This window comes from Gossypium raimondii, chromosome 10 (genome assembly GCF_025698545.1).
Source record: "Gossypium raimondii isolate GPD5lz chromosome 10, ASM2569854v1, whole genome shotgun sequence".
Classification (NCBI taxonomy): domain Eukaryota; kingdom Viridiplantae; phylum Streptophyta; class Magnoliopsida; order Malvales; family Malvaceae; genus Gossypium; species Gossypium raimondii.
In genome coordinates, this window is record NC_068574.1 from 2992519 (window position 1) to 3012740 (window position 20222).

Genomic DNA, 20222 nt, shown 5'->3' on the forward strand with positions numbered 1-20222 from the left:
TGAATTTTACTTTTCTTCCTCATTGCTGTCTGAATCAAGAAGATAACAAGAAACGCAAAAAACAAATTCTATGTTACTTATTTTGATTCGTGTAAAGAAGGGGTTTGGTTACAGGGAAATGTGAACGAAAAGGTTTAAAAGAAATCTATAAAGAAATTTTGTTATGTGCATCATCGAGTTTTGCCATTTATGCGCGATATGTATCATTGTGTTTAGCTGTCATTCGACTATTCAATTACGCCATGCGGAAGATACCTCCAATTCAACGTCCTCTTCCCACCAATTAGAAGTCTGCAATAATTCATGATTTTGTTTGTTGGTTAGCTGATTAGATTTTCACGATGCTTAATCTCTACCATGTAATATATGTATATATATAAACCGAATTTCCCACCTTGTTTCCATAAGTCCCATGGAATCAAATTCATCAAAAAAAGAGGAGGCAAGGTGCAGAAGCAGCTGCTTTAGAGAAAATATATGTATATATATAAATCGAATATTCAAACAGCTTACAATGACAACATAACATGTTTTAAAATAACATCAAGTGTAATTTTGTTTTCTAAATTATTTTCGACTGCATTTAATCACCAAAAATGCAGTGCAATAACTAATTTTAGACTCATTTGTACACCACAATTTGCAGCACTTAAACTCTTCAATTTACATCATTTGAGCACCTCAATTTACAGCAATTAAACACTTCAATTTACATCATTTAAACACCTCAACTTACAACACTTTAACATCCCAATTAACAACATTTATACACCTCAATTACAGCGATAAACATCTCAATTTCTAGCAACTAAAACACTTCAATTTACAACATTTAAACACTTCAATTTGCAGTGCTTTAACACTTCAATTTACATCATTTGAGCACCTCAATTTACAGCAATTAAACACTTCAATTTACATGTAACACCCCTTACCCGAGACCATTTCCGGAGTCGAGCACGAGGCATTACTTAGCTTATCTTACCAATTCGAAGCATAAAAACTAGGTTTGAAAATTTATTTCACTATTTACAGCAAATCTGTCCAATCGCGCAGCAGTTACTAAATTAATTATAACTTGAGCTACAGAACTCGAAATTTAATTCCGTAAATTTTCCCTGAAACTAGACTCATATATCTACACACCATAAAATTTTTAGAATTTTTGGTTCAGCCAATTAGTACAGTTTATTAGTTAAAGTCTCCCCTGTTTCACCATTCGACTATTCTGACCTCTTGTTACTAAAAATAAGTTTTCTCACTGTAGGATTTTCATATGAAGTTCTTACTTGTTTCTACAGAAAATAGACTCATTAAGGAATCTAAGCATGTAAATTTCAACTCATAACCATTTTTGTACAATTTGTAATTATTTTCTAAACTCAGAACAGGGGACTCCAAAAACAGTTCTGACCCTATCTTACTAAAATTCACATATCTTAAAATATAAATTTCCTTTTGCTACACCGTTATTTTTCTATGAAAATAGACTCAACAAGCTTTAATTCCATATATCATTCACCCTCTAATTCATTTTATACTATCTTGGGTGATTTTTCAAATTCACGTCACTGTGCTGCCTGAATTCTGTTTCTTTGCAAAATTTTATCCTTTCATGATTTCCATGCATAATTTATCACCTAATCTTTCATAACAACAAACACCTTCATCCTTAACCATTTTAATGACCATACATCATCAAATACTTACACATCACTCATTAGCAAAATCATCATTACAAACATACAAAATAACTAAATCCCTATACATGCCATAACTCAAACGTGTTTCAATATAAAATACCGAGCGATTGTAGTTGATAGTGTGGACGATCTCCGACTTCTTTAGGATCCTTGAAGTAGCTTTGCAATACTATAAGAGAAAGAGAAATAAAAGAAGTAAGCATAAAGCTTAGTAAGTTTACTAGCAAATAAATAACAATATTTAACTTAAATAATTAAACTCAATGTCTATATCTCTAGTTTACTCTTTAGTTAATCTCATACTAGTTCTCTTACTTGTTTACTTAGAATACTTGTGTGCATAACTTACTCAATCCTTGCTGCATCGTTGAACATCAATTGATAGTATAATAAGTTCTTAAGTCTTACAACTCACCGAGCTTGTCATTTATGCTTTAAACCGAACTTTCATGAACATGATTCATTTACAAGCCCGTTGAGCTACATTGGAATAATAAGGATATTCGGTCTCTTCGATAATAACATGCCAAAGCCATGTCCTGCACATGGTCTTACATGGGATGTTCTCATGTTAGTGCACATGCCATGTCCCGGACATGGTCTTATAGGGACCTCTCATCTCGGTGCCAACGCCATGTCCTGCACATGGTCTTACATGGGACCTCTCGTCTCGGTGCCCATGCCATGTCCTGCACATGGTCTTCTGAGGGACCTCTTATGATCTTAAGGATGCCAATGCCATGTCCCGACATGGTCTTACATGGGATCTCTTTACCCAAATGTCATGACATTCGTATCCAAGACCATCCTTATGTATCAACGGGACTTTTAAATTTTAATTCTCTATCATTTCATGCTTAGATCATCATCAAATAAATTCATAAAATAAATTCATAGTTGCTGGAAAATAACAGCATTGATAATAAATATGGAAATATTGCATTTATTTACCGTAAACTTACCTCGGTACCAATTATAGCCAAATTCACCAACTTAGTCTTCAACTTTATTCTTCCCTTTGTCTAACCTCGAGTTTCGTACTTCTTGATCTAAAATAGTAAATTTAACTTATTTAATAATCACATTCATCAAAACAGCCCTCGACTCTAACTTTTCAAAATTACAATTTTGCCCCTAAACTTTTACATAATTACATTTTTGCCCCAAGGCTCGGAAATTAAACTTCATCTCTTATTCTTATGTTTTATAACATTCTGAACATTTTTCCCTTCTATGGCAACATCAAATTCCCACTCTAACATGTACTTATGAACATTAGGTATTTTTACCGATTATGTCGTTTTACTCGTTTTCACTTAAAATCGCTTAGCAAAAGTTGTTTAACATAATTTCTAGCTTCATATTCTATCATAAAACATCAAAATAAACACTTTTCACATATGGGTATTTTTTCAAATATAAACCCTAGGTTAAATTATTGCTAGAATAAGCTAAATTAAGCTACCGGGATCTCAAAAACGTAAAGAACATTAAAAACGGGGCTTGGGATCACTTGCTATGGAGCTTGGAAGCTTGAAAACCCTAACTATGGCTTCCCCCCTTGCTGATTTCGTTCATATGAAGAAGATGAGCATAATTTGTCATCTTTTTCCCTTTTAATTCATTTTAATTACTAGATTACCAAATTGCCCCTAACTTAAAAATTTTCTATTTCACTTATCTCATGTCCATTTTTGTCTACCAAGTTACCAATGGTATAATTACCATATAAGGACCTCCAATTTAAAGTTTCATAACAATTGGACACCTCTAACATGTAGAACTCAACTTTTGCACTTTCACAATTTAGTCCTTTTGACTAAATTGAGTGCCCAAACGTCGAAATTTTCGAACGAAATTTTCACGAAATCATTTTGTGAAATTGTAGACCATAAAAATATAAGAAAAATAAAATTTTTCTCATCGGATTTGTGGTCCCGAAACCACTGTTCCGATAACCTCAAATTTGAGCCATTACAACTCTCCCCCCCTTTTTAGGATTTTCGTCCTCGAAAATCTTACCAGTAAAGAGATTCGGGTATTGCTTCCTCATTGTCTCTTCCGGTTCCCATGTTGCTTCCTCAATCCTGTGCTTTTGCCATAGCACTTTCACCGATTTACCTTTTGTTTCTAAGCTCCTTTGTTTCTCGTGCTAATACTTTAACCTGGTTCTTCATTATAAGTCATATCCATTTGAATTTCTACTTCATTGGAGTAATAACATGTGAAGGATCTGATCGATACCGTCGTAGCATAGATACATGAAATACATTATGAATTTTGTCGAGTTCCGTGGTAAAGCCAATCGGTAAGCAATCGGTCCAATTCTTTCTATAATCTCATATGGTCCGATAAATCTTGGACTCGGTTTACCCTTTCGACCGAACCGAGAACTTTCTTCCAAGGAGACACTTTTAAGAATACTTTATCACCCACCGAAATTCAATCTCCTTCGTTTAAGATCGGCGATGACTTCGACGATCGGAAGTCGCTTTAAACTATCTCGAATCGACCTTACTTTTCTTCTGCTTCCGGATCAAATCAACCTCTGTATTTTCTTTTCACCGAGCTCATCCAATATAACGGTGTTCTACATTTTCTACCATACAAAGCTTCATACGGAGCCATTTTAATACTAGACGATAATCGTTATTGTAAGCAAATTCAATCAAAGGTAGATACCTTTCCCAATTACCTTGCAACTCTAATACGCAACATCGAGCATATCTTCCAATACAGAATTACACGCCAGATTGGCCATCATGCGAGGATGAAATGCGATCTTGAAATACAACCGAGTACCCAAAGCTTCTTGTAATTTGTTCCAAAAGAGGCGTAAATCGGAGATCTCTGTCTGATATAATGAAGACAGGCACTCCATGTAGTCTAACAATCTCAGATATATTTGTGGTCCCGAAACCACTGTTCCGATAACCTCAAATTTGGGCCATTACATTACATCATTTAAACACCTCAACTTACAACACTTTAACATCCCAATTAACAACATTTATACACCTCAATTACAGCGATAAACATCTCAATTTCCAGCAACTAAACGATTCAATTTACAGTACTTAAAACACTTCAATTTACAACATTTAAACACTTCAATTTGCAGCACCTAAACACTCCAATTTACATCATTTGAGCACCTCAATTTATAGCAATTAAACACTTCAATTTACAGCATTTAAACGCCTCAACTTACAACACTTTAACATCCTAATTAACACCATTTATACACCTCAATTACAGCGATAAACATCTCAATTTCCAGCAACTAAAGGATTCAATTTGCAGTACTTAAAACACTTCAATTTACAACATTTAAATACTTCAATTTGCAGCACCTAAACACTTCAATTTACATCATTTGAGCACCTCAATTTATAGCAATTAAACACTTCAATTTACAGCATTTAAACACCTCAACTTACAACACTTTAACATCCTAATTAACACCATTTATACACCTCAATTACAGCGATAAACATCTCAGTTTCAGCAACTAAACAATTCAATTTGCAGTACTTAAAACACTTCAATTTACAACATTTAAACACTTCAATTTGCAGCACTTTAACACTTCAATTCACAACATTTAAATACCTCAATTTGCAGCACTTTAACACTTCAATTTACAACATTTAAACACTTCAATTTGCAGCACTTTAACATCTCTATTAACAACATTTATACACCTTAATTACAACAATAAAACATCTCAATTTTCAGCAACTAAACACTTCAAATTGCAGTACTTAAACAGGGCTTTAAAAGTACAAAAATGAGTAGCAACAGCATCTACTTTGCTTGAGCAACAGGAAATTTTTGCACTAATTGGACAACAACTAAATCTGAAATAAACGAGTTTAACTAGTACAAAACAGTAGCAACCATGAAATTTGTAAAGAACAATTTTTTTCCCTATTTAACTATCGCCGAATCATCCATGTAAAAATGATAAGAACTTCAAGCATGGAAATAATAAAGGAGTTAAAGTAAACTCGCCATTAGCAACACTCAATTTGTATTTCTAAAATAACATGTCATTTGGCAAATAAAACTCGATTTATTCATTAACAACACATCATCAATATCAATCCTAGAGTTATACATTTTAACCACGGCACCCAAGCACTATAAATTACAGCTATAACTCCTCTCAATTTATCATTTTAAGATACCACAAATTCATTATTAAGACCATTTAAATTACAATAATTAATCCACTTCAGGTAATGTTTTAAGACAACATAAATACTTACAGCATGAATACTTACATTTTAATCACGATACAACAGTAGGGCATCTTAATTATAACTATGACATCTTCTAATTGCAGCTCAAGACCTTAATATTTAATCAATTCCAGCAGCAGGTTATCTTAATTTCATTACAAAAGGTCATATTCGGACAACATGCATGGAGTTTGCATGCCACATGGTTCACTCAACAACTAACAATCATCAAGACTTTTCCCTCAATTTTCATCACACTTACCAGCATCGGTGTAACACCCCTTACTCGAGACCGTTTCCGGAGTCGAGCACGAGGCATTACTTAGCTTATCTTACCAATTCGGAGCATAAAAACTAGGTTTGAAAATTTATTTCACTATTTACAGCAAATCTGTCCAATCGCGCAGCAGTTACTAAATTAATTATAACTTGAGCTACAGAACTCGAAATTTAATTCCGTAAATTTTCCCTGAAACTAGACCCATATATCTACTCACCATAAAATTTTTAGAATTTTTGGTTCAGTCAATTAGTACAGTTTATTAGTTAAAGTCTCCCCTGTTTCACCACCTGACTGCCCTGACCTCTTGTTACTAAAAATAAGTTTTCTCACTGTAGGATTTTCATATGAAGTTCTTACTTGTTTCTAAAGAAAATAGACTCATTAAGGAATCTAAGCATGTAAATTTCAACTCATAACTATTTTTGTACAATTTGTAATTATTTTATAAACTCAGAACAGGGGACTCCAAAAACAGTTCTGACCCTATCTTACTAAAATTCACATATCTTAAAATATAAATTTCCTTTTGCTACACCGTTATTTTTCCATGAAAATAGACTCAACAAGCTTTAATTCCATATATCATTCACCCTATAATTCATTTTATACTATCTTGGGTGATTTTTCAAATTCACGTCACTATGCTGCCTGAATTCTGTTTCTTTGCAAAATTTTATCCTTTCATGATTTCCATGCATAATTTATCACCTAATCTTTCATAACAACAAACACCTTCATCCTTAACCATTTTAATGACCATACATCATCAAATACTTACACATCACTCATTAGCAAAATCATCATTACAAACATACAAAATGACTAAATCCCTATACATGCCATAACTCAAACGTGTTTCGATATAAAATACCGAGCAGTTGTGGTTGATAGTGTGGACGATCTCCGACTTTTTTAGGATCCTTGAAGTAGCTTTGCAATACTATAAGAGAAAGAGAAATAAAAGAAGTAAGCATAAAGCTTAGTAAGTTTACTAGCAAATAAATAACAATATTTAACTTAAATAATTAAACTCAAATGTCTATATCTCTAGTTTACTCTTTAGTTAATCTCATACTAGTTCTCTTGCTTGTTTACTTAGAATACTTGTGTACATAACTTACTCAACTCTTGCTGCATCGTTGAACATCAATTGATAGTATAATAAGTTCTTAACTCTTATAACTTACCCGAGCTTGCCATTTATGCTTTAAACCGAACTTTCATGAACATAATTAGTTTACAAGCCCGTTGAGCTACATTGGAATAATAAGGATACTCGGTCTCTTCGATAATAACATGCCAAAGCCATGTCCCGACATGGTCTTACATGGGATGTTCTCATATCGGTGCCCATGCCATGTCCTGCACATGGTCTTACTGGGACCTCTCATCTCGGTATAACGCCATGTCCTGACATGGTCTTACATGGGACCTCTCATCTCGGTGCCAATGCCATGTCCCGCACATGGTCTTACATGGGACCTCTCATCTCGGTGCCAATGCCATGTCCCAGACATGGTCTTACATGGGACCTCTTTACCCAAATGTCATGACATTCGTATCCAGTACCATCCTTATGTATCAACGGGACTTTTTAATTTTAATTCTCTATCATTTCATGCTTAGATCATCATCAAATAAATTCATAAAATAAATTCATAGTTGCTGGAAAATAACAGCATTGATAATAAATATTGAAATATTGCATTTATTTACCGTAAACTTACCTCGGTACCAATTATAGCCAAATTCACCAACTTAGTCTTCAACTTTATTCTTCCCTTTGTCTAACCTCGAGTTTCGTACTTCTTGATTATGGAGCTTGGAAGCTTGAAAACCCTAACTATGGCTTCCCCCCTTGCTGATTTCGTCCTAATGAAGAAGATGATGATTTTTGCCATCTTTTTCCCTTTTAATTCATTTTAATTACTAGATTACCAAATTGCCCCTAACTTAAAAATTTTCTATTTCACTTATCTCATGTCCATTTTTGTCTACCAAGTTACCAATGGTATAATTACCATATAAGGACCTCCAATTTAAAGTTTCATAACAATTGGACACCTCTAACATGTAGAACTCAACTTTTGCACTTTTACAATTTAGTCCTTTTGACTAAATTGAGTGCCCAAACGTCGAAATTTTCGAACAAAATTTTCACGAAATCATTTTGTGAAATTGTAGACCATAAAAATATAAGAAAATAAAATTTTTCTCATCGGATTTGTGGTCCCGAAACCATTGTTCGATAACCTCAAATTTGGGCCATTACAACTCTCCCCCTTTTTAGGATTTTCGCCCTCGAAAATCTTACCAAGAAGAGATTCGGTATTGCTTCCTCATTGTCTCTTCCGTTCCCATGTTGCTTCCTCAATCCCGTGCTTTTGCCATAGCACTTTCACCAGATTACCTTTTGTTTCTAAGCTCCTTTGTTTCTCGTGCTAATACTTTAACCGGTTCTTCATTATAAGTCATATCCATGAATTTCTACTTCATTGGAGTAATAACATGTGAATGATCTGATCGATACCGTCAGTAGCAAAGATACATGAAATACATTATGAATTTTGTCGAGTTCCGGTGGTAAAGCCAATCGGTAAGTAACTGGTCCAATTCTTTCTATAATCTCATATGGTCCGATAAATCTTGGACTCAATTTACCCTTTCGACCGAACCGGAGAACTTTCTTCCAAGGAGACACTTTTAAGAATACTTTATCACCCACCTGAAATTCAATCTCCCTTCGTTTAAGATCGGCATATGACTTCTGTCGATCGGAAGCTGCTTTTAGACTATCTCGAATCAGCTTGACTTTTTCTTCTGTTTCTCGGATTAAATCAACCCCGTGTATTTTCTTTTCACTGAGCTCTGTCCAATATAACAGTGTTCTACATTTTCTACCATACAAAGCTTCATACGGAGCCATTTTAATACTAGACTGATAAATGTTATTGTAAGCAAATTCAATCAAAGGTAGATACCTTTCCCAATTACCTTGCAACTCTAATACGCAACATCGGAGCATATCTTCCAATACCTGAATTACACGCTCAGATTGGCCATCTGTCTGAGGATGAAATGCAGTACTGAAATACAACTGAGTACCCAAAGCTTCTTGTAATTTGTTCCAGAAACGAGACGTAAATCGGGGATCTCTGTCTGATATAATGGAGACAGGCACTCCATGTAGTCTAACAATCTCAGATATATACAATTCACCAATTTATCTAAAGAATAATCCATACATCTTTGGGATAAAGTGCGCGGACTTTGTCAATCGGTCGACAATTACCCAAATGGCATCTTTCTTCTTTGGAGACATCGGTAACCCGATACAAAATCCATAGTGACTCTTTCCCATTTCCATTCGGTATAGTGATTGGTTGAAGCAACCCGAAGGTACGATGTTCACTTTTAACTCACGACATACTAAACATCTTGATACAAACTCGGAGATATCACGTTTCATACCCGGCCACCAATACATCTTTTTCAAGTCATTATACATTTTATTACTCCCCGGATGTACAGACATAGTACCGCTATGGGCCTCGTGTAGAATGTATAAGCTCGGAATTCTTCGGTACACATACTCTACCTCTAAATAATAAACAACCATCAGTCCCAGTCTGAAATTCTGAATCATTACCGGACTCATAATGTGCCCGTTTAGCTCAGAACTTTTCATCATTTTTCTGAGCCTCACATATTTGTTGACGAAACATCGATTTAGCCTTCGTTTCAGCTATGATTGAACCATCATCAGTCAGTGACAATCGGGCATTCATAGCTCGTAAAGCAAATAGAGATTTTCGGCTCAAAGCATCAGCTACCACGTTAGCCTTACCCGGATGGTAATCAAGAACCAAATCATAATCCTTTATCAATTCAAGCCACCTGCGTTGTCTCAAATTCAAATCTTTACGTGTCATCAAATATTTCAAGCTTTTGTGATCGGTATAAATATGACACTTTTCACCATACAAATAATGCCGCCATATTTTCAATGCAAATACAATAGCAGCTAATTCGAGATCATGTACCTGGTAGTTTCTTTCATGTGGCTTAAGTTGTCTTGAAGCATAGGCTATTACTTTATCTTCTTGCATCAAGACACAACCCAAACCATTTAATGATGCATCACTATAAATAATAAATTCCTTACCCGATTCAATTTGTACCAACACAAAAGCTTAGTCAACAATTTCTTCAATCGGTCAAAACTTTGCTGGCATTTATCATCCATTCAAATTTAACATCTTTACGTAATAAACGAGTCATTGGAGAAGCTATCATAGAAAACCCACATACAAATCTCGATAATATCCACTAATCCCAAGAAACTTCTAACTTCGGATACATTTTTTGGTGGACTCAATTGACAATAGTGAGATTTTACTTGGATCTACCACGATGCCTTCTGCGGATACAATATGTCCGAGAAAACCTACCTCTCAAGCCAAAATTCACATTTCTTGAATTTAGCATAAAGTTTCTTTTCACGCAGAATTTGCAACACTATTTTCAAATGTTCGCATGCTCGGTTTCATCCCGAGAATAGACTAAAATGTCATCAATGAAAACTACTACAAACCTATCTAGATACGATGCGAATATCCGGTTCATCAAATCCATGAATCTGCAGTGCATTAGTCAACCCAAACGGCATAACCGAAACTCATAATGCCCATACCGGTTACGAAAGTCGTCTTTGGCACATCCGCTCTTTACCCGTGAATCGATAATAACCCGATCGGAGATCAATCTTTGAAAATCTTGTGGCACCTTTCGGTTGATCAAATAAGTCATCAATTCGAGGCAATGGGTACTTATTCTTTATAGTTACCTTATTAAGATGCCGATAGTCGATACACAATCTCAAAGACCCGTCTTTCTTTTTCACAAAGAATGGAGCACCCCAAGGTGAATGACTCGGACGAACAAAACCTCATCAACAAGTTCACGTGAATCGTGCCTTTAACTCTTTTAATTTCAGAGGAGCCATACGATACGGAGCTATGGAAATTGGGGTAGTTCCGAATCGATCTATAGAAAATTCCACTTCTCTTTACGGTGGCAACCACGTAATTCCTCTGAAACACATCGGAAAATTCACATACAATCGGCAATCGCTCAGATCTTTGACTCGAGATACTTTAGTATCCAACACATACGCCAAATAAACATCATACCCTTTTCTGACACACCTCTGAGCTGACATCACTAAAATTACATCAGATAATTCATCTGTCTGATCAGATTTAACCCGAAGTAATTCTCCATTCTGGCACTTTAGTACAACATATTTCTGTCTACAGTTTACTACTGCATCATGCTGAGTTAACCAATCCATGCCCAATATCACATCAAACTCATCAAAAGGCAATAACATCAAGTCAACCGGGAAACAAATACCTTTTATCATCAGTGGACAATTTTTACAAACTTTATCCACTATCACAAACTGGCCCAGGGGGTTAGAGACTTTAACCATAAATTCATGAGGTTCAATGCACAAATTTTTAACAAATACTAATTTCGTGCATATATATGAATGTGTAGAGCCAGGATCAATGCAATAACATTAGTGTCATAAAGAGAAAATGTACCCGTAATTATATCAGGAGAGGACGCCTCTTCACGAGCACGAATAGCATATGTTCTCGCGGGTGCTCTAACATCTGATCTCGCTGCTGAATCTCTGGATGCACTCCTATTACTCGCTCCCACTCCTGGGTTTCTCTGTGATCTACCTCTAGTAGGAGCATTTCCTGATCTCACACTCGTTATCTCTTCTCTTTTAGTTTGTTTCAGACAATCCCGAATAAAGTGATCGGACGCTCCACATCCTAAACAAATATTTTCACCGCTCTACACTCTCCGGGTGGCGTCTCCCACATTGAGGACATTCCGGCCTAGGAGGTCGAAATCTTGCCAAGATGCCTGGCTGTGTAGTGGTTTGAGCTCTAGAACCTCAAATCTTCTACCCTGCTTGGCCGGGATATCTAGTGGAAAATATGATCCGCTAGAGAGCTTCCTAGGCCTCTTAGATGTAGACGAAATGATTTACTCATTTGCCTCTTCTTTGTATCCTGCGCTCCAGCTTCAGCTTTGCTCTTCTCTTTTTCTTTTAACAAGTCTTCTACTTTACAAGCTCTTTCTACCAGAACAACAAACTCTCTGATTTCCAATACACCCACTGATAGTCGGATGTCATCATTAAGCCCATCTTCAAATCTCTTGCACATGTTAGCTTCATGGATACAAATTTGCGTTCATATTCAGATCACGTACATTTTACCTTGTTTTAGCTCAAGAAACTCCTTCCTTTTCGATCTATAAATCTCTGGTGATGTACTTCTTTCAAACTCCTCTGAAAGAAATCCTGTAACCCTCTCACTCGGTACTATAGACACGAGAGTCTTCCACCAATGATAAGTGAATCTCGAAGAAGTGAAACAACACACTTTATACATTCTTCCGAGTACAAGATAATTCTTCAAAACCACGATTGTATTCTCAAGCCGAGTGCGCTTTTTACGCATCATCATCTTTGGTAGCAAAATTCTTCACCCCTTGCTTCCTAATCTTATCAACAGTGGTCTCTCCACGATAACTATACTGCAATGGAGAAGATACATGGGGAACCCGTGAATCTTGAGGGGTGGAGGTCTTATAGCCGGATTCGCATGAACGAACTCGGCAAACCAATCGATCATGGCTTGGAAGAAGGCTTCTAGCTCCTCCTCCCTGTCTATCGATGCGGGTCTTTCACTAACATTAACATCTGATGGCACCGTCCCTTCAAGGGAATAGGCGCATTACTCTCTACTTCATCTGTACTAGCTCGTTCGGGATCCATAACTATAAAAGAAAACATTTTAAAATCGTCAGAGTCGTCACACTATCAAAATATATAAGTATGGCATGTATAGGTAGACTCTTATTCTTCTGAGTATTTCGAGAACCGACTAAACCTGCTCGATACCAACAAATGTAACACCCTTACTCGAGACCGTTTCGAGTCGAGCACGAGGCATTACTTAGCTTATCTTACCAATTGAGCATAAAAACTAGGTTTGAAAATTTATTTCACTATTTACAGCAAATCTGTCCAATCGCGCAGCAGTTACTAAATTAATTATAACTTGAGCTACAGAACTCGAAATTTAATTCCGTAAATTTTCCTGAAACTAGACCCATATATCTACTCACCATAAAATTTTTAGAATTTTGGTTCAGTCAATTAGTACAGTTTATTAGTTAAAGTCTCCCTGTTTCACCACCTGACTGCCCTGACCTCTTGTTACTAAAAATAAGTTTTCTCACTGTAGGATTTTCATATGAAGTTCTTACTTGTTTCTAAAGAAAATAGACTCATTAAGGAATCTAAGCATGTAAATTTCAACTCATAACTATTTTTGTACAATTTGTAATTATTTTATAAACTCAGAACAGGGGACTCCAAAAACAGTTCTGACCCTATCTTACTAAAATTCACATATCTTAAAATATAAATTTCCTTTTGCTACACCGTTATTTTTCCATGAAAATAGACTCAACAAGCTTTAATTCCATATATCATTCACCCTATAATTCATTTTATACTATCTTGGGTGATTTTTCAAATTCACGTCACTATGCTGCCTGAATTCTGTTTCTTTGCAAAATTTTATCCTTTCATGATTTCCATGCATAATTTATCACCTAATCTTTCATAACAACAAACACCTTCATCCTTAACCATTTTAATGACCATACATCATCAAATACTTACACATCACTCATTAGCAAAATCATCATTACAAACATACAAAATGACTAAATCCCTATACATGCCATAACTCAAACGTGTTTCGATATAAAATACCGGCGGTTGTGGTTGATAGTGTGGACGATCTCCGACTTTTTAGGATCCTTGAAGTAGCTTTGCAATACTATAAGAGAAAGAGAAATAAAAGAAGTAAGCATAAAGCTTAGTAAGTTTACTAGCAAATAAATAACAATATTTAACTTAAATAATTAAACTCAAATGTCTATATCTCTAGTTTACTCTTTAGTTAATCTCATACTAGTTCTCTTGCTTGTTTACTTAGAATACTTGTGTACATAACTTACTCAACTCTTGCTGCATCGTTGAACATCAATTGATAGTATAATAAGTTCTTAACTCTTATAACTTACCTGAGCTTGCCATTTATGCTTTAAACTGAACTTTCATGAACATAATTGTTTACAAGCCCGTTGAGCTACATTGGAATAATAAGGATACTCGGGTCTCTTCTGATAATAACATGCCAAAGCCATGTCCCAGACATGGTCTTACATGGGATGTTCTCATATCGGTGCCCATGCCATGTCCCAGACATGGTCTTACGGGGGACCTCTCATCTCGGTGCCAACGCCATGTCCCAGACATGGTCTTACATGGGACCTCTCATCTCGGTGCCAATGCCATGTCCCAGACATGGTCTTACATGGGACCTCTCATCTCGGTGCCAATGCCATGTCCCAGACATGGTCTTACATGGGACCTCTTTACCCAAATGTCATGACATTCGTATCCAGTACCATCCTTATGTATCAACGGGACTTTTTAATTTTAATTCTCTATCATTTCATGCTTAGATCATCATCAAATAAATTCATAAAATAAATTCATAGTTGCTGGAAAATAACAGCATTGATAATAAATATTGAAATATTGCATTTATTTACCGTAAACTTACCTCGGTACCAATTATAGCCAAATTCACCAACTTAGTCTTCAACTTTATTCTTCCTTTGTCTAACCTCGAGTTTCGTACTTCTTGATTATGGAGCTTGGAAGCTTGAAAACCCTAACTATGGCTTCCCCTTGCTGATTTCGTCCTAATGAAGAAGATGATGATTTTGCCATCTTTTTCCTTTTAATTCATTTTAATTACTAGATTACCAAATTGCCCCTAACTTAAAAATTTTCTATTTCACTTATCTCATGTCCATTTTGTCTACCAAGTTACCAATGGTATAATTACCATATAAGGACCTCCAATTTAAAGTTTCATAACAATTGGACACCTCTAACATGTAGAACTCAACTTTTGCACTTTTTACAATTTAGTCCTTTTGACTAAATTGAGTGCCCAAACGTCGAAATTTTCGAACAAAATTTTCACGAAATCATTTTGTGAAATTGTAGACCATAAAAATATAAGAAAAATAAAATTTTTCTCATCGGATTTGTGGTCCCGAAACCACTGTTCCGATAACCTCAAATTTGGGCCATTACAATCGGAGTACAACCAATGATTCAAGAAATAACTTAAACTCACACCATAACCAAAGAGTAGCCATTTTTTTCCTTATTTACAACTATTTCTTCAAATTTCCAACATGATTTATTTGCTCCTAATCGAAAATCAACAGTAGCTAATTGACAGTTTAATCATAAAATTCAGACAACTTAATTGAAGGAACCAACTAGTTAATTCAACTTGACAATTAACTAAACGAGTAAGTGTGTGTGTAAATTTCAAGGGAAACTTACCGAATTCTTCCCCAAATTGCTGTTACGAGCACAAACTTTCTCCTCGCCTTTACCAATTTGATCGTCTCCCACCTCTCAAGCTTCTTAATATGAAGAAACAACTATTTAATATGCCAAATCCATGGCCTCTCCCTCTATGCAAGTGACCTCCCTTTTTACTTCATCCATTCGAACCAACAAAAGAAAAGAAAAGTAAAAGTACAAACAAATAAAAATATATTATAGAAGAAAACATGAAGCTTTCCCCTTCCTTTCACCACTGATTTCCCTTCTCACGGTCAAGGAAAATTTTTTTTAAAATTTCCTTCTCCCTTTTTCTCCTCTGGAGTTTTGACGTTTGTGAGGAAGATGGAGTTTTGGCGTTTTCGGCATTTTTGACGATCAATGGGTGAAGAAATACATGGTAAAATTGCCTGGAGGAAAAATTTTGCTATTACATCCGTCGTTGAATAGGCTATTCTTAGCCCCTTCGCCGAATGATGATTTGGTAAATCAGACGAATAAGAGAGGAATAGCCATTCGCCGAATGAAGAAAACGGTGAACCAAAGTATAGCTTAACTGTTCATCCAAGAATAATTAGGGAATGGCTATTCCATTCCCTCCAACCAAACGTGGCATAAGTGTTTATACATATGGTTCATGTATCAGACCCCTACCTCATCGGTTCTAGTGCTCAAGAATAAATTTTTTTTTAAATTTTTTTTATGAGTATCCAAGGGTACCAAAACACAAATGAGGAAGTATCATATCCCAATATAAAGATATTAGAATATGAGGTTCAAGATTTGATACCTAAGGCTCTAACAGTCATATTATTCTAAGTATGATATCGAAACCTAAGGCTTGGGTATCAGAATATAGGTTTCTACAACTGCACTTAATGCTTGAGTAAATGTCTTCAACAGCTCAAACTTCAAACGACTAAAAATTATTGAAAAAATATAAATAGAGTTTAAAAACATCAAAAATATTACAAGAAACAAGTTTATAATGATTATTGTGCAAAATTCAAATATTTCATTTGTAATTCTATATTTCTCGATATCGTACTTAGGGTTTCATTCACTTTATTATTTCAAGTACTATAATTTGTTTGAATGAGTTTGAATTAATATATATATATATAAGCTTTTAAGAGGTATTACTTGTTTCAATTCTATTTCTCAAAATTGTGAGAGGCTACTTGAGGTTTTGAATAGAATATCTTAAGAGAAAATGATGCTGTCTTACTTACTTAAAAGATAGTATTTGAGTTTTACATAAATTGATCTATTTAATAATATAGAGGGCCTAAATTGATCTAGTCTCTATAATAATAATAAAACTTAATTGGTACACTTACCTATAGTATAGTCAATTTAAGATTTGTTGATGATGACTTTAGGTATTTTATAAATTTTAGTATAAAATGATAAATTTACACTTATTATTTTGTAAAAGAAGAAGAATAAGTTTTTAGTTATTTTCCAATTGAATTGATGTCAAATTAATTAGTGGCACAAACTCAACTGACATATTATATACAATATAAATAGATATTTATTTTTAGAATTAAAAAATCAACACCCTTTAAGCACATCAAATATTGACATTGTACTTTTAAATGGTTTATTTTAAAGAATTTATATAAACTATTAAAAATAAATGATTTTATAACGATATAAACATGAGTTAACCGAACACAAACTCCATCAAAAGCTTTATATTAATGTAGATTAGATTATATCATACCCATAATATAGGTGAAAAAATTCCACGTTAAAACATATTTATAAAAAAATGTAAATAATAAATGAAACTTTAATTAAAACAATAAAATTGAGGCTTGGAGGATTTTGGTGCCCTAAGTTTAAGTCTCACTACTTGCAAATGTATTATGAGTTTGATTTTCTTTTTAGATTTTTTAATAAAAAATACATTAAAAACAAATTTATAACAATACTGGTTACTTAAAAAAAAGCTCGGGAAAACTACAAAAATAATTATTTATGTATGGTTTAGATTACATTATGATCACTGAACTTTAATTTGTTATATCTTGATCATTAACTTATCAATTTGTAACGGTTTGGCCACTGTGTCTAGCCTGACATTAATGGTGTTATGAAAATCTAATGTGGCACATTAAATGTTGATGTGGCTTTTGTTTCAACACCTCATAATTTAAAACTTGTTTTTTTAAATTTTTAAATTTTTCTTTTATTATTATTTTCTTCCTTTCTTCGTCTCTACCTCTTTCGTTTTTACTTTCTCTTTTTCTCTCTCTCTTTTTTTTTTGTTGAGACAAGATAAGTTAAGAGTTGTTGAGTGGCACTTGACAATGCCAACGGCAAACTACCACTGAAGTGGTGTAAATACTTTCCTTTTTTGGTTTGACAATTTAATAAAGAAAACTTTTAGACCTGTTAATGTGTTGTCTTAGCATCATGAACTTTGATTTAACGTGCAATTATATACATAAACTCTAATTCTGGTTCAAATGCATACTTGAAACTTTAATTTTGATTTAATCATACACATTTAAAGAAATAATACATCGATTTATTTTCATATTGGATAAATATAATTATTTATGTATGTAATATATAAACATAAAACGATGTTAATAATTGTGTTAATAATTTATAATGATTGGAATAAATTAAAATATCATGTATAAAATTACACAAAATCAAAATTTATATATACAATTATACATTAAACCATAATTCATGTATAATTTATAATTTATCCCTAAAAATTATATATACTTTCAAAACAAATAATATAAATATATACAACACTTTATCAATTGTTAATAGCTTATTCGATACAGTGAATGCTACAGTAAGGAAAATCATTAGTTTTTATTTTTCATATTTTAACCATCACTTAAAAAAAAAGGAATATTCCGACAGCATATTCTTAGAGAAAAAAGGTTGTCTAAATGATAGAACTCAAAGACTGAATTTATATTATCAGATGTTACTTTATACCAACTTTTACACACCATTTGTGATTAAAACATTTGGTGATATATATATAATAGGATTTATATTATTTTATGTATTATCGATGATATTATTAATTTTGTATAATATATAAGGTTAAATTTTGGTGTATTAAATTATTAAAATCTTCATATATTTATTTTAATATTATTATTTTACTATATTATAAAATATATGTCATGTTTTAATTTTAATTATAATATTTAAATATAACAATAACAAAGTATCAAATCTTTATATAATCTCATACATGACAAAATTATTGTGTTGTAATATGCTTTTGATTGTGACCCACTAATTATTTTATGATTAGATATCATCATGATAATTTATTTATCACCTTTTGGTGCCCTTTATTTTAGTAAACTAAATTAAATTTCCTTATTTTCAATATTTAAGATATAAATATACATTCTTTTCATAAATCTTTCCTCAATCTAAAACACGAAAAATTATTTTATGGACTATTTTCATCACATCATTTATGGTTTTTTTCTAATTATTTAATGATATTTCAATACTTTTTTTTTCATATTATTGGCACATAATTTTAATAAATTTTTTCCCTAAATGCTAAACCTTGAACTCGAATCCGAACTCCAAATCTCAAACCTCGAACCCTAAACCTTAAATTTGAGCATCGAACTTGAACCCTAAATTTTGAATCTCGAACCCTCAAGATTCTAAGTTCAGGGTTTAATGTTTGGGTTATGGGTTTAAGATTCGAAGTTCAAGGTCAAAGTTTAAGGTTCTGAGCTTGAGTTAAGTTCGAGGTTCTTAGTTTCAAATTCAAGGTTAAAAAAAATTAAAATTATATGTCAAATAATTGGTGAGAAAGTGCATAAAATAATTTACCCTGTTTTCTAAGACTCACTCATTAATAAAAAATTATTAAAATATGATTATTGGATTTAATAAATATTGTATAAAAGCTTTTTGTTTTTAGAAAGCATCAAATAACTTTTAATACAATTAAGTAATATTTATAAAATATTCTAATTAATGCACGATTTCTTGTAGATTCAATATAAATAATATATTGAATATTAATTTTTAAATAATAAATCGGATCACACAAAGATAAACATTATTGACTTGTAAACCTGCCTAGAGTGTGAACAAAAAAGGTGCTTATCTACGGATTTAATCCTGCCACGTCATCCTTATGCTTTTTATCAACACATTATCCATTTTAATTTACGTGCCAAAGTAAATAAAAATTGTTATTTTTGTAATAAATTTTTTTATCTTTTAATTTTCCAATTCTTTATTAAATTCTCTTATTTTGAACATTTCCTTTTAACTTTTAATTTTTTATACCAAAAAAGTCCAAGTGTTATCGTATCCACGTCCTCATCCCCACAATTTCCACAATCTCAACTTAATGGCAATTTTGCAATTTACCTCAACGCCGGGTCAAGTTTGAATTCAACTCTATCCACAAAGTAAAAATATTTTATATTTGTTTTTAT

The 20222-nt window shown here is 33.4% G+C and overlaps 2 long non-coding RNA genes across 2 annotated transcripts; both read right to left on the reverse strand.

The window, feature by feature from the left end:
* Positions 1-1234: 1234 nt before the first annotated feature.
* Positions 1235-15087, reverse strand: LOC128033788 (uncharacterized). Its single transcript, XR_008189831.1, has 3 exons — positions 15024-15087; positions 2666-2730; positions 1235-1872 (listed from the first exon to the last, which is right to left on the reverse strand). It is a non-coding gene; the product is annotated as an uncharacterized LOC128033788 (long non-coding RNA).
* On the reverse strand, positions 4841-6206 carry LOC128033789 (uncharacterized). The gene is made up of 2 exons (XR_008189832.1): positions 5247-6206; positions 4841-5133 (listed from the first exon to the last, which is right to left on the reverse strand). It is a non-coding gene; the product is annotated as an uncharacterized LOC128033789 (long non-coding RNA).
* Positions 15088-20222: the final 5135 nt, after the last annotated feature.